This window comes from Tribolium madens, unplaced genomic scaffold (assembly GCF_015345945.1).
Source record: "Tribolium madens isolate multiple individuals breed KSU strain unplaced genomic scaffold, Tmad_KSU_1.1 Scaffold_91;HRSCAF=231;Tcas5.2_LG7, whole genome shotgun sequence".
Lineage (NCBI taxonomy): Eukaryota > Metazoa > Arthropoda > Insecta > Coleoptera > Tenebrionidae > Tribolium > Tribolium madens.
The window spans coordinates 3,290,149-3,306,857 of record NW_025401063.1 but is presented as its reverse complement, the minus strand read 5'-3'; the positions used below and the strand labels follow the sequence as shown (position 1 = coordinate 3,306,857).

General features: G+C 28.9%; 1 protein-coding gene across 6 annotated transcripts in view; it reads left to right on the top strand.

The window, feature by feature from the left end:
* LOC123010575 (ion transport peptide) overlaps positions 1–16,709 on the top strand; it is a 33,525-nt gene that overhangs the window by 12,817 nt on the left and 3,999 nt on the right. For 2 of the 6 annotated variants that reach the window (XM_044407582.1, XM_044407577.1), the window contains exon 1: positions 7,442–7,623. The exons of 2 other annotated variants lie outside the window; for them this stretch is intronic. The gene's annotated coding sequence lies outside the window, so the exon portion shown is untranslated. Of the gene's footprint in view, positions 1–949; positions 1,089–7,441; positions 7,624–11,557; positions 11,682–16,709 lie in introns of those variants that run through there. 2 more of the 6 variants (XM_044407581.1, XM_044407580.1) reach the window with 2 other exon arrangements.

Here is a 16,709-nt window from a genome sequence, read left to right as displayed (position 1 = left end):
TTTGAGTTTTTAAATTTTATAATAATATTTTGTTCAAGGGAATTCCAATTTTTATTTTTTTTGCTTTAAAGTTTGTTAAATAATTTGATTGTATTTAAGTTACGACGTAAAAAATAAAACTTTCTTAATTTTCTTTCAATTACAGAGTATTATCAGAACACATGTGTTGGTCTTTGCAAAGACCGACAAAAGAATCAAAAATAAATTGTTGAAATTATATTTTATTTTTATTTCATTATTTAGATAGATTACGATGTTAAATCGCAAATAACATAACTTTGATAACTGTGGTCATAAAATTAAATTTCAAAGTTTTATAATTATAAAACTTTTCTTAAAAACCAACATTTAGAAAAAAAAATGAAAAACAAAAATTGCGTTGTGTTTTGTGTTTTTAAGTTTTCAAACATTTTATTTATATTTTTTTTATTTTTTTTCTTTATTTTCAAATCTGTTTATTAATCAAGAATATCATCTTTCAGTTACATTATTTTCAGAATACAAGGACCGAAATAATTTGTTTTAATTTATTTATTTATTATTTACATGGACGCCGATTTTTGATTATATTAAATTACAAAACTTTGAAAATATCTTTGGACATAACAAAATTAAGATCTTCAGTGGTTTCAACTGGTTTCAGTTTTGTAACCTTTTAATAAGTTTTCAAATTTTATAATAATGTATTGTTCAATGCAATTTAAATTGTATTATTTTTTACTTCTAAGTTTATTGTTTATTTACTTGGTAGGTATACACAAATTTTTAACAAAAAATTATCTTTATTCTTGTATCAATTAATTTATGCAAATCAAAGTTCACCAAATGAAAAGATATAATAATTTAATTAATTTTTTTATAAAAAATACTGACGTTATAAATTGTTATCAAGTAATAATAATTATGAAACTTTTAGGTTTTCAAGTAACTGTATCAGAGCGTTTTAATAGCTCGAGATAGTAATTAATTGCATTTAAAGAAAATTAGGACTCAGTTTATTACTGAAACCAGTTGTTAATTTGTAGTGGTCAAATTGTGGGTTTAGTTGTGGCTTAAGAAAAATTCGAGAAAATGTGCTGCAGATTAAGGTACGAAATTTACATTGAATGAATTCAAATTTTAGAAATTTTATTTTTTTACGACAGAATACAAAAACTGAAATGTAGTTTCCAAAAATAGAGAGGTAGGAAAATAACATTTTGAGTGCAAACGTTATGCACGACTAAGCTACTAAAGAATGTAAATTTCAGAAAATATGTAAATGGTTAGTGCAACATTGCAGTTTCTTGAATTCCTTTCAGAAAAATAGTTTTGGTTTAACAACATAAAAAAATATGAATTTTATGGTTCAATTTCTATTTTTTTTGATATCTAATAATAATTATAAATAGTAATAGTAAGTTCAAGGTAAATTTACGGGACAGCTGTTTGATTTGCATTTGGCATTTGTTATTGCAAAACAAGTACAATAATTAACGATAAAATAATTAATTTTAATTAATTTTATTAATTTTATTAACTTTGAAACACAGACACTAAAAACACACTAACAAGACTGAGAATTTCAAGGAAATTCTATAATACATATTTCAATATACAGGGTGTGTCAGAACTCGCGCCTCACAGAAAAATTTCAAGTACTCGTAAGATTAGAAACCAGGAACATAGAAAAAATGTCAAAAAATTTTGACATTTATTTTTTGACATGATGATCTTGTATATGTTTTTTTTTTTTGTAATTATTTAGTAAAAGTACAAAAATCTTGCCAATAAAAGCCACAAATAACATTAAACAGAGTTACAGTTTAGGACTGCTTCCTTGTTTCCTCTTCTAATAGCCTGGTAGTAAAAAAACTTCGAAAATTATTTTTCCAATAGGAATAAAGAGTCAATGTGCAAAATTAAAACTCTCATAACTTCGAAATTTTTAGACAGAAATTTTTTAACCTTGTTTTTCATGCTCCTGGTATTTTACCTCACATTGCATTTTTTTCTGGGGCGCGAGTTTTTGCCCACCCTGTATCAATATGAGTCCTATTTTTTAATTTTTGTACGAGTAGGTTTTCATTAAAAAAAATAATTTTTGCAGAACTAAAATCAAAACTTCTGAAAAAGTGAGCAAAACAAGTTTTTCAATAATGAAATGTTAAAGTTTAATGTTGCTGAAAATTTCTGAAACTGAGTTTAGTGAACTTTAATAGAATTATACCGCTATGGACAAACAGGTGTTTTTTTTTCGTCACAACATAATTCGTATTCCGACGCCGACTTTGTTAAAAACCCATTTGGAATGAAAATAAGAGCATTGCTGTTGCAAGCAGTCACCCACGTCCTAGTTTTCTCTAATCAATCAAATCCATAAAATAAAATCTAATAGTGTTTACGAGTAATTAATTCTGTTTAATGAATGATTCCTTAAACGCCACTCAACATCCCGTTTCACACAAAAAGCTTTATGACATCGTAAAACTGAAGCAATTAATTTCTGCAAAAATTTTGCTATTAGGTGACATTATATGGGTGTTTACTGAGATTTATGGCTTACGTAACGGCTACCTGCTACGAAAAATATCACTCGTAAAAGAATAACATTTATTTCAAATTATGACGAGTTTTAATTAATAAGCTGTTGCAGCCTTCACTGTAATAGTGTTTCCCATTCATTATTCGTATCGTGAAAATCTGATATGTGAATAATTTTCTTCCAGGAACGCTTTAATTGAAAAAATACTTAATTAAAATGACGTTCCTGAATTTTCCTGAACATCTGGAACAGTCACATGACCGGACTCGGATCTTCGCAGAATGCTGTAATAATGCATTTCTAAACCCTGAAATATGGTTTCATTCAGTTTTGGATTAAACGATTTTTATTTTCCTCGAGTTTGCTATTTGAAAAATGACGCTTCTAGATGGAATCTTGTCAGATTCATCTAACCAAATTCGTAGTACTCTAGGTATCGACTCATTTATTTTGGTATTTCCGGTTTAGACATTGCAAACATATTGCATGAAATGAAAATTGGTCTGGTGTAAGAGTAAAATAGTCCGAAATTAAAATTAAAAATTAAAATTTATGTAATTAATTGAAAAAATACGACTGCTATGATGGAAGTCACGTAAGAGATTACGAAGATTTCACTTTATAAAATTTTCATTAGTCATGTGGAACAAACAATTAATGCCGTCATGATTTTTTTCTGTAGTATTATTGCAAAAACGTTTTTATAATCGTGCATATTTAAAATTTTTGCAAACAATTATTTAGTTGTTATCAAGTCATTATAAATCACTTTGATAAACACAGAAAAACTGCTCTGGCCTTGTCCAAAAAATTATTTCTAAATTAAATCCGGAGAAGACCACATAAAGAACAAACATAAGAATTACAACTGTTACTTGCCAATTCACATTACATAAGTAGAGAGAACGTCATCTAAAATTGCATCAAGATAATTTGCCAACTAAAAAAGGGATTTTTTTGTAAAAAACAAACATGCAATTTTTTAAATGATTAGAATATTAAATAAATGGCAAAACAATAATTAATAATTTGACTATTTTTCGCATTTATACATATAGGGTGAACAAAAAACATTTTTTAAATCATCTGCCCTTTTGAGTTGTGCCATTTTAAGTAGGTAATATAAAGTTCTTTTTTTATAAAAATGGAATAAAACATAGTTAATTGTAATCCTTACATCCTAATCTAAGTAAAAGAAAGGTTTAAAAGTAGGTTGCAATAAAACAATTAAAATTTTACAGAACCCAAAAAACAAAATAAACAATTTTTTTTTCTTAAGAAGCGGCACACATTTTGATAGTACTTTATCATATTAATCAACTGTTCTTTTTTTAAAATAAAAAGTTTAAGAGTCGAGTTGGGTGAGGCGACCAAGCAGAAAAATTACATATTTAGATCGAAAATGACGTTATTTAAGCACATATTTGAGCTAAAAACTACATTTTCGCTAAAACACTTATTTTTTTCATTAAACTTCGCTCAAACAAACTGAAAAATCTTAGAAATCTAGTTATTTATGCATTCTTTGAGCATTTATGTATGTTTTCAAGCAAAAAATTTCTAAAGACATTACTTTTTTTGCAAGATTTTGATAAAACAGGCTGAAACTTTTGTGAAATTTTTTTGTGACATGTACCTAAAATACATCCACATACTCCAAAACTACTTATACCTAAGTGAAACAAAATAAAAAACAGAGACCGGTACCAACACTGGTTGTAACAAGTTATAACAAGTCCTGGATAAACACTCTAAAATGCTCTCTGTCTATTTTTTCAAAAGTGTTGAAAAACCTCAACACTAAATAGGTATAGTTTTTACTATAAAACAAATAATCGATTGTTTTTTAATGTAAGAGTTTTAGAAAAATAGGTAAGTTCATAGTTTTTTGATAAAAAATAACAAGTTCCTAGTAAAGTGGGCGTCGAAAATTTAATAGGTAAAAAGCAATTTTTTTTTATCAATTTTTTTATTAAGTTTCTCTACACATGCATTACGTAAGAAAATTGAAAACAAAGAATTTATTTTGAAAAAATAATTTTACAACTGATTCATGTTTCGTATTATCCACTCTCCATTATAATTATTATCAGCACGAGATGTTTAAGATAATTTTCTAATTAAACGTTTAGTTAAATAAGTGATGTCATGTTACACTTATTGTGGACCACAAATCTATCATTCATTCTGTGATTTTTTATTTTACATAGAAGCAAGATGAAAAGCCTCGATTGTAGATTACATTTAGTCATAATTAGTTGTAAAAAATAGGAAATAGTAAAACGAATAGCAAATTGTTTAAGGATTAGTTAAGCTAAATTCCAAGACATTTAAATTCATTATAACCTGTCAAAGTGACGAGTTTGTAATACTCTTTGATCCTGCTTTAAAAAAAATAAGCGCTTGTAGATTCGCTGCCTGTTTAGCATCATTAATAATCAATTTGCAATTTTTTTTGGAAAAAGAAAATTTACATAAAAAACTTTGATGTTTTAATTCTGATACATAAGAAAGCTCGTCTTTTTTTAGTCCTGTGTTTAAAATTGTTAAACATTTGATAAATACAAGGATTTAGTTGAAACTTCGAACAAGGTTAAGTTTTACGTATGTTCTCGTCTATAATTAATTATTTGCTTTGATTAGTTGATTACATACGCCATTAGAGCTTCAATAAAAAATTAATAAAAGTAAAGCAGTTAAGCATTTTATCCAGGTGTAATTTTCATGGAAAGGTATTACTTTATTTGCAATGTGTTTGGTAATGTAAAGCCCTATAATTCTTATCACTTTTTGTACGTACTCGTAATACAGGGTGCGCCAGAACTCGCTCCCCAGAAAAAAAATGCCATGTAAGGTAAGATATCAAGAACATGGAAATAATGTTAAAAAAATTCTATCTATAGAAATTTCTAAGTTATGAGAATTAAAATTTTGCACTTTGACTCTATTTATTTCTATTGAAAAAAAATCAAAAACTGCAACCTAAATTGTAAATCTGTTTAATGATATTTGTGGCTTTTATTAGCAAAGTTTTTGTACCTTTACTAATTAATTATAAAAAAAAAAACATATACAAGATCATCAGTATCATTAAATGTCAAAAAATAAATGTCAAAATTTATACAGGGTGATGAACAAAAGGCGCCCACGATTGAAACGTCCTTTTTTATTGAAACATTGTGCCCATCATTCCAAAAATAGTCTAAATAGATTCTTTTTAAAATTTAAACAGTTTGTTTAACAGCACAAAGCGGCAATATTGCACAAATTTCTTTTACTAAAAAACTATTTCACTCAGGTATTTTTCGTATCTAGGAAACCTTTTTGACTTTAATCGTTTAAATTTCACAGAACAAACAACATTGAAAATTGATTTTTTTGTTGCTACCGTTTCCAATAATTGAATATTACTTGGATATTTTCTGTATCCTAGGATATTTGCAATGTTGCAACATGGATAAATTTTCTTTGGAGCCAAGAAATGGTATTGTAACATCTTCACTGAAGTTTATTTCAATAGACTTTTTACACATTTTTTAAGAACACCGTCAACAGTATAAAAATCTAGACTTTAACAATGAAATTATTTTAAAACTGTTAATTATATAGATTTCTCTTTTCTAAAAAGGAAAGTCTATATCTTACTGATAAGAGCACAAATCCAAATTTGGTCTTCGAATTCGTCTTTAATAAAAGATCACTTATAACGTGTGGGTTAACACGGGCGCCTTTTTTTCATCATACTGTATGTAGAATGTTTTAAATATCTTTTCCATGTTCCTGGTATCTTATCTCACTTGAAATTTTTCTGTGGGGTGCAAGTTCTGACACATCCCTGTATATATGTGTTTCACGAGTATGAAACAATGACTCGGAAAGCAATTTTTTTGTTATTAAATACAGGAATTGTGTAGATATGATAATTTGGAGTGTCCTCAAAAAAGAGAAAAGCTCCTCCAGCAGTACCGTTTAGACTGTCAAGGCTTCAAAAAAAATCTGACCGGAAGAAGTTAATAAACGGAAGGTAGTACTTTTAAAAAATTCTAGAAGGCGTCTTCCAGCAAGTACATGTGCGTCGCAATGTAAAAACTCTAAGATTTGGAGTAAAAATAAACACAAGATGATGAAAACCATAATTACACACATGAAAAAATTCCAACTTGTCTAGATTTTTTAACAATTATTAACACTGCGAAATAACAATCATATAAGGGTAAAACGAAATTAGTCTGAATGAGTTATATTTTTATAATTAGGTAAATAATTTATTAATAGGAGTATAAGCAAAACACCACAGAAATCACCCAAACAAAAGTCGAAATTTCGTGGTTTCTGCTGTTACTTCCAATCCAAAAGTACATACATAAGTTTTTCAAAAAAATAAATCGCAAAATGTCGAAAATAAAGGCCTTAATTTATTTTAATTTCTTAATTGAAAAAAATACTGTAAGTACGAGAACCACAAGGTGTGGTGTATAAAATCCCTCACTATTCTGTCTGATGTAACAATTCTTTACCCGCAATAATTTACTTTCAGGTAACAAAAAACTTTTTTAATTACGGCTTTTGCACCACTTTTGCGCAATACAGTACAACCTCGACATCCGAACTTTTCGAAGTCAAGTAGCTTGCTGTCACTAGTATTAACCCCTATTTTAACAAGTCAAATAATGATTAGTTTTAAGTGATTTTATGACAATGTGAAGGTCTATATAGCTTAGTTTATCATAGTGGGTGACAAAAAACGAAATTAAAATTGGGTTGTACTGTATTCGCAAAATTTGAACAATGCCATTGATTGTAAAAAACCCAAATTTGAAAAATATGGCGACCGGGGTTAGGAGGGAGGGGATAGCATCGCATGAAGAGTACGGAGTTGGAGTAGGTATAATACTCTCGAATTCTGCTCCAGCGACACAAAGTGGTTACCACTGCATCTTACGAAAGACCTCGTGATAGAGACTTAAGCGCGCGTGCGCCCATTTTTGAACATTTAAATAGTTAAAATACGCCATTTGTTTATAACAATTAAATCAAAAGTGTACTTAGTGTACCCAAGACTGCTGAAATTCAGGATTGTTCCTTCAGGATACTTACAAGTAAGCGAATTTTCATTTTGTTGTACAAGAAGGAAACGCAATAATTTTTCAAAGAAAAATTGCACTGGTGCACCTTTCTCTTTTTATTTTTATCAACACTTTCACTTAAAACATAACCGAGTGGAACACAATTCTAAATTTAGCGCGAAAAAATTGTGATCTGAGTTAAGAAAGTGTTTCATCAGATTGTGCATTTATCAAGTTCGATGAAATTCATGTTTCCCATGGTCTCACGCCCACGTTTTTGTCAAGATATCAATTCATGTAATGATTGGATGCGTATCATATAAAGCGTTTCCTTCGCTCTCCGGTATCTAATGACCCACTAAAATCCGAGAAAAGTCCATTTTTTCCCACAAAAACGGAAAAATTCTGATTATCAGAGCATTACGCATCTCTGATCTATTATTAGAACAGCATTACATTTATTTGAAAAATCGTAAATTGCTGGTTGGTTATTGAAGACCGATTTTCCGGGTAAAGTGTTGACAATTTAAAATTAGACAGTCGTTTCCGCTGTGATGTGCGTCAAAGGTTACCACTGCCAAGTGTTTTTGTGGGTCATAATTGCAAAAATCGCTAATAACTGAGTGAACTTTCCCATTGTCAAGTTAAAATACTCAATCAAGGCGATTTTCTGCTGAAGGTTGTGTAAGGCGACTAAACCGTCAAAGTAGTTTCATAGTGTCAAGGTTCCGTTCAAAAGTCCTTGTTTTTCTAATTTGTGAAAATAATTAATGAATTTTGAGAAGTTGATACAGCACATGTCCAAGAGATTGGAACAGAATCGAGCCAAGTGGGTTTGGCTTAAGTCGCGCCATGCTGTCTGTTGTAGCGGACTACTCGATGGTTACGCATTTAACAACACACAAGAAAACCAGCAATACGGTCGACTTGAAACGGGAAAAATTTCAGACATTCACTTTTCGATTAAAAGAATTCTGCGCGAGAACAGGTTGCTGAATGAGATTCCGTTTCGATTCATTTCAGAAATGTTGCAAGTTCAATCAATTGTCTTATCTGCTGCTCAAAATTTCCATTCATTTTATTTGTTGGTGATAATAACGGCTAGCAGTTATTGTTTCATCAAGTTCTAAATTTGACGTTCTTCTTTGGTGGTCCCATTTTTTCAACCACTGAGTTGTGAGGTAATTTTTTATTCGAAGAGTTAAAAATACAAAGTCCGACGTCATTTTTTAAAAACTTCAATATTGATGATTTAAAATTACTTTTTTGCATCGGATTTAAAATGTGAAATGATCATTGTGATCACTAGTATCAAATAAGTTGACTGGAAACTGAGTAAGGCTGTTGCATGTTTATGATTATGATATTTCCGTATTTTATGAATACTTCATTATCATCTGGACAAAGTGATAAACTAGTCAATTATTAAATAATGAAGTACAAGACGAGCATTTCTGTCATAAAAATGTTTAACAGACTTGTGATAAACTGTTCTTGCTTAAGTTCATTTTACTCATTTTTCCACTTTTTATAGTGTTCAAATTGAGGAGAAGATAACTTGAAAGAAATGTGGTACAACTAATTTCAATCCAAAAAAAAATTCACAGAAATTTAATAATTACAATAATTCATCGTAATTCCATTGTTTTCAGATTAATTCCTTTAATTCCTTAATTTCTGTAATCCAATTTAATTTTCGTAATTCCAAAATAGATCCCGATAGTTTTAAGAAATTCAACTTAATTTTGGAAAGAAATTATTTCAGATAATTAAAAAAAAAATTCAGTGATTCCAAAAAAATCACAATAATTCCAGTATGTAATCTATCGTTAATTGTTTTCAGATTAATTTCTGCAATTCCAAATTAATTCCGGTTATTCCTACCTAATTTCCGCAATTCCATATTAATTCTCGTAATTCCAAAACATATCTCGACAGTTATAAGAAATTCAACTTAATTTTGAAAAGAAATTATTTCTGATAATTTCAATAATTCACAATAATTCCAGTATGTAATTTCAAAAAAATTCCACCGAAATTTCAATAATTTCATCGTAATCTATTGTTTTCAGATTAATTCTTATAATTCCAAATTAATTCCTGTAATTCCAACTTAATTTTCGTAATTCCAAAGTACTAAAAAGTATATATTCCAAATAGTACTAAAAAATTCAACTTAATTTTGAAAAGAAATTATTTCCGATAATTCAAAAAAAAATCAGTGATTCCAAAAAAATCGAATAATTCACAGAAAATTCCGACTCAATTTTGGAAATTCCAAAATAATATCTGTAATTCTAAATTAAGTCAACGTAATTTTCAAAAAATATTTTCGATAATTCGAAAAAGAAATCTAGTTGCAGAAAAATTCCAGTAATTCACGTCGCAATTTACGAAAAAAAGAAAACCTTTTTCCAATAGATTTTTTTTTAATTATTTCTTGTTGTTGTTATGGTATGAATAACATTCAACAATTTACAATCGTTAAGCGGTCAATAACGCCCCAGTAACTCACAGGACTGTTAAGAGGTTTTAACAGCCCGCTTTATGACAGCCTTGGCAAATTAAACCTTCAAATATTGACATTTTCAAAATTAATTAATTAATTAAATTAAATTAAATAAACTCATTATGGCCTTCTATTACTTTTTATTTCATATTCTTTAGTAAAGATTTTTAAATAAATAAATAAAATGTAAACCATGCTAGTACCGGGTGACTGTAAATGATTGTGATTTTTATACCTCAAGTTGGTATCAAATTTAAAATTTTAATGTGGAAAATTCAAACGTCAAAGTTTGGCATCTATAATCATTGCTTGGCGACGGGCGACTACTGATTTCGCCGACACCTGAAACACAATAATCCAGTGTTACCAATAGACTTTTTGTCACAAACATTAATAGTCACTCGGTATTAAAAACTCGGCCAAATTAAGCTAAATTTAAAATAAGATTTAAATAAGTTTTTACAATAAAATTCTCGTAGTTTGATAATCCGTTATCAGGTCACTTTGGAACACTCATCATATTTTAAAATAAGTTACTACTAAATCTAATTGGAGTTTACAACGCATCAGAATTATCAAAATTTAATAAAAATGTCTAAAGGAATTTATAGATTGCTCTAATTGGTGAAATGATTGAATTAAATTAAAAAATGAGGTGCATAAAGCAACTCCAGACTTGCAAACATTTAGATCAAGCGAAGATATAATTGTCATTAATTAAGATATTAATAAACAAGTCAATAAACGCGTTAGTTAAGTGTGCGATATTTCTAGAGCGTATGAGAAGAAACTTGTGTTGTAACCGCATCTTGAACACATCTTTCCTTTGCAACACCTGGCTTATAATAACAGAAAAACTGATTTTTTATTGAAAAGAGTATTTCTATAACCGGCACCAAAGTGATAAAAATATTTTTTCTTCTTTTCAAAAACGCACGAAGAAAAACGTAATGTTTATTTTTAAAACTATCAATCAAGCATGTATGTATAACGAATCAGAACAAGTTTTTGTTTACGATCATTTAATCAAAGGTTATCAACACCAATTTGTTAAATTTTATTGCTTTAGTACCACCATTTGCTGGCATGAAAGTTTGTGAAATTTTCTCGCTTTTTAACGGTGTTTTTGTGCTAACATTGGGGGCCAAAGTCCGCGGTAACTACACCTTACTGTAGAAAACAAAAAAAAATTAAAAATAAAATGTAAGCAATAGTAGACAAGTAAAACAGAGAAAGCTTCAAATTTTACATTTTCACAGTATATTCACACTGAAATTAAAAAAAAAAAAAACTAAAAAAATTTAGACAGGATTTCTAAAAAAATTGCATCTGTTTTTGTGCACAAGCTTTTCTTTCTCATTCTCCGGCAGTTTGATTTATCAGTTTATCACTTTATCAGAAAATCTCTTCAATTGAAGTTCAAAAAATTGTCGCTTGTTCAAAATTTAATAAATTTTTGTCGATAATAATATTTATAAGTAAATAATCAAAAAATAAAGAAATATTCTAACAAACTAAGTGATTTTTTTGACACTAATTATTTGTTTTTCAACTTTAATAACCTCTAACTTTTAACACATAGGTAAGCAAATCTTTTTTTTAGTTTTCAACTTTGTGTTTATCGAAATTAGAAATATACAGGTTGAATATAAAGTATGGAACCAAGCGGTTTTTTTTTTTGTAAATCATTTGTCCCAGAAAATAATGATTAATATAAATAAAAGTAATATAAAAAATGTGATCGTATTTTGAGAACGAAATTTTGTTTTGTTTTTAAGTTATGCGATTTTTTTTGTCAAAATTGCAATTTATGTGTTTTTTTTTTGATTAAATATAAAGTAGATAGTTGTAATCCTTAGATCATAACCTTGATAAGAAAAATGGTTTTATAGTAGGTTTCGAAACATTTTATTCTTGATAAAACATTACATTTTTATAGGGTATGTCAGAACTCGCGCCCCAGAGAAAAATTTCAAATAAGATAAAATACCAGGAACATGGAAAAAATTCCTTTTTAAAAAATTTTGACATTTATTTTTTAACATTTGACAGTTTTTTATGTCTATTTAATGATACTGATGACCTTATACAGGTGCGCCAGAACTCGCGCCCCAGAGAAAAATGCCATATAAGGTAAGATACCAGGAACATGGAAAAAATGTTTAAAAAATTCTATCTCTCAAAAAATGTTGACATTTCTTTTTTGACATTTGACATTTTTTTATGTCTATTTAATGATACTAATGATCTTGTATATGTTTTTTTACAATTATTTAGTAAAGGTACAAAAATTTTACCAATAGAAGCCACAAATAAGATTGAACAGAGTTACAATTTAGAATACAGCTTCCTTGCTTCCTCTTCTAATAACTTATAGCAAAAAAACTTCAAAAAATATTTTTCCAACAGAAATAAATAAAGTCAAAGTGCAAAATTTAAACTCTCATAACTTCGAAATTTTTATAGATAAAATTTTTTTAACATTTTTTCCATGTTCCTAGTATCTTACCTTATATGGCATTTTTCTCTGGGGCGCGAGTTTTGGCGCACCTGTATATGTTTTTGTATAAGTATTTAGTAAAGGTACAAAAATTTTGCCAATAAAAGCCACAAATAACATTAAACAGAATTACGATTTAGGATACAGCTTTCTTGTTTCCTCTTCTCATAGCAAAAAAAATTATTTTTCCAACAAAAATAAATAGAGTAGAAGTGCAAAATTTAAACTCTCATAGCTTCCAAATTTTTACAGATAGAATTTTTTTAACATTTTTTTCATGTTCCTGGTATCTTACCTTACATTCTCTGGGGCGCGAGTTCTGGCGCACCCTGTATAGTACCTACTTTATAATTCATCAATTAGTTTTTCAAAAAAATAAATAGTTTAAGCAAAAAACGTTTGGTTCCTCACTTTTTATTCACTGGTATAGTTCTGCACTGGTCCTATGTTTATAAACCGCCTGTATACTAAAGATGATAATAATTTTTTTGCTATCAAGCATTTTTGTTTGTTGATTTTTATAACTCATCTTACCAACATTGGTTTTTAGTTAGGATTCTGTGTCAAATTGGGAAATATCCGGTTGTAGAGTTCCAGTTTTTTTTGGTCGTCATGGAATTTTGAAATAATTTGATTGCCCCCAAAGGTTATCAGTGGCAATTCATTTTTATTTAATTGCTTTCGCATCACAATTGGATGCGAGTTTGTAAATTTCGCGTGTTTGGTGCGAGTAATAATAATTTGGGTTGTTTATGTGATTCCTGAGGGCCGGTCATTCTTGAAACAAACAAAACAAGCAAGAGGAAGAAACCGAGCTCTGCAGCAGGAGAAGAGATAACTCGATCTCGTTGTGTGGCCACTTGTGGTGGTTCTTTCAGAGATTGCGCTTTTTCATTAAGTGCAAGGCCAATGATTGCCAACGGCATTTAAAAACTTAACATATCTTAATTTGATTCAATAAAAAATTGAGCGCAAAAAGGCGCGCGACAGGACCGTAGCAGGATATTTCTGACGGACGTGAGCGCAACGATTTGATTTTCTTAGAAAACGATGCATTCTTGACAGTTTGCTAAAAATAGTAGAACCAGTTTAGAGAGATCACCAAGTTATGATAATAGTATACACATTGTGGTAAAGCATATGATACGATCTTGTCACACAACAGGTGTGCACTCGGATACACTAGCATCTGAAATATTTACAAGTGTGTTGTTGCATATCACGGATTTAACTGTTCTATTTTATTGCAATTATGGCTTCGAGCTAGTTTCACCCGTTCGGTGCTCGCCGACGGCCAAATTTCAAAATACACCGAGGCCAGAATAAAGCCTTTCAATTCGCACTGGCCCAAATATCACATTATCAAAAATAGCTTCACAAAATGCGCAAACGTCTCAACTTTCACTTTCACAAACTGATACTTGGACAAAATCTCCCAAGGAAAAAAAAAACTTCAACCATGATTATCAACATTTTTTTTATAATGAAATAACAGTAAACGAATGCTAATCATCTCCCTACAGATCATTATTTATTCAAAAGTATTAGAATTTTGACTTTTTAATATCGATTTCGAGAGATAAATATTACAAAAATGAACTAGAAAAATGCAACCTTCAGTAAATTAAGCATTTTAAAATCATAACAATTTTGGTTTATACTAATTTAAGTCAATAGTATATTACAACCGAGTTTGGAAATATTTTATTACCCCGAGCGGCGCAACCTCGAGGTCCGAAGTTGTATGAAATTTCAACCGAGGTTCTTATGCATTTTTAACCTATTAATTTTGATGAAATAATAAATTATCTGTTCTTCTAACAAAATTAAAGTCAGTTGAAAAGTTACTGGACGAAAACTGTTGAATATTAAAATAATAATATTGTCTAAGCTTAAATAAATGTATAAATTTTTCTATAACGCAATCATGTTCGAGTTGTATAATCTGTGATAAGATATCTTTAATAAATTTATTATATTATATGTATACAGTATGTCCCCGGATTGAGTTTACAAGAGGAAAAAAAAAACATTTTTTGCTTCGCCTGAAACGAGTAAATCTGTAATTAAAACTTCATTACGTATTCTGACTCAGTAGAAAGAAAAGTTCATTTTTGCCTTAATTTTGGACTTGGAATAATTGTTCTCTCCTTTTTAAGTCCTATCACATTGGCATTTCAGGTGAAGCAAAAAACATTTTTCCTTTACAGTTTTGACGTAAAATCAAAGACAAAAACAAATTAGAAAAACATGTAATTTAGTGTGATTAATTTATTTTAATATTATTTTTTTTTAATTTTAATAAGATTATTGTTAAAGTTATTTTTTTTATAGATACCATGTAACTAGATTTTTTAACTTTTATTATTATTTTTCAACTTTGATAATTTAGAGTTGTCAATTAAAAAAAAATCGTAAAACCCAAAAACAAAACCAAATTTCATTCTCAAAAACGATCATATTTTTTATCCTTATTTTTATTTTTTTATTATTTTCCGAATGCCAAATTGTCAATAATTCAATAATTAAAAAACGCTCTTACTTCATAGTTTTTGTTCACCCTGTATAAAAATAATGCTTGTTTACAGATTGTGTTAAAAAATATTATTACACTTAATTTAACAAAAGCCTGATTAAAAAAATTACCTCAAATTAAACTAATTAGAACTATGTTTATCATTTATTTTCAATAATAGAATGCTGAACGTCAAATTAATCACTAATTAACATTTAAATTTTCTGTAACAGTGTTCTTATGATAAATAGTTCTAATTATGAATCATTTATTTATGTACAAACAAACATTAAAATTCAAAGTTCTAGTTTTTTATTTATTTACACATTTAGTTGCAAACAAATCAATAAAATAATTATTGAAAATACAATAAATTTGCGTCAATCCTGATAAATTGTGTCTTGCTGGTGCAAAAAATGAGAACAAGATTAATAAGAGTAGCTGGATACCAATATTTGCAATTAGTTGACCAAACCGACTAATGATTAATAAAATCAAGGTTGAAACTGTAAGAGATCAGAAAATATCGAATGTACGGCAGATTTTTCCGAAAAAAAGTGGAATTTCTGGTGACCACTTTCAATTTGGGGAATTTTGTGAACATGACGTAAAAGTGTCCGAAACCTGGGGTTCCCGGAACGCTTGCAACACCTCAATCTTTGCCTTTCTCCAGCATCACGCCATTTTATCCGTTGCGCAATCCTTTTTTCCAATTGTTTACTATTTTTGTAAAAGTAGTACTAAAATTTCTGCACGAGACGGAAACGCCTCAAGCGTTCGCAATCTAGAAAATCAGTAACTTGTTACCGCCAGTTGGTGGTCTTTGTTGACCGGTCGAGATGAAGTTATAGCTTTACTTTTTGCTCAGACGCTGATCTGTGATTATGTGCGATCATTTATTCGTTAACGAGCCGCCGCATCATTTGACGGGAACTACCGCAAACCTCAGGTGATTCGACAAAAACCAAACTTAATTAAACAGAAAAGCTTCGCTCCAACTGACTTCAACTTTGATAGAAGAATTATTATTTCAATAAAATGAATAAAAAACTGAAAAATGGAAATTTCATACACCCTCGAGGCTACGTCGCTCGGGGTAATAAAATATTTCCAAACTCGGTTGTAATATACTATTGACTTAAATTATTATAAACCAAAATCGTTATGATTTTAAAATGCTTAATTTATTGAAGATTGCATTTCTTTTATTAGAAAAAGTACATTTTAAGTAAGTATATGATCACCAGTTTTAAAAAATTGTTGATAATAATCGTAGCTAAAAAATTTTTCTCTTAGGAGATTGTGTTTAAGTAGTAGTTTCACGAATTTGTGAGAGTGAAAGTTGAGACGTTTGAGCGTTTTGTGAAGCTATTTTGATAATGTCAAACGATTGTTAAATAAAAAATTTCGATTAGTTTCTTAATTTTTTGATTATTTACCTATTGACAGTGTGGTCAGTGCAAAATCGATAAAAATGAATGTTGCGTTATTAAGAAACGTTTTTTGACATCCTATTTTTTTTCTGCATTTATTTTCGATAACTTCAATTTTAACAAGTTTCAATAACATAGGGCGATTTTTAAAAAACATTAACA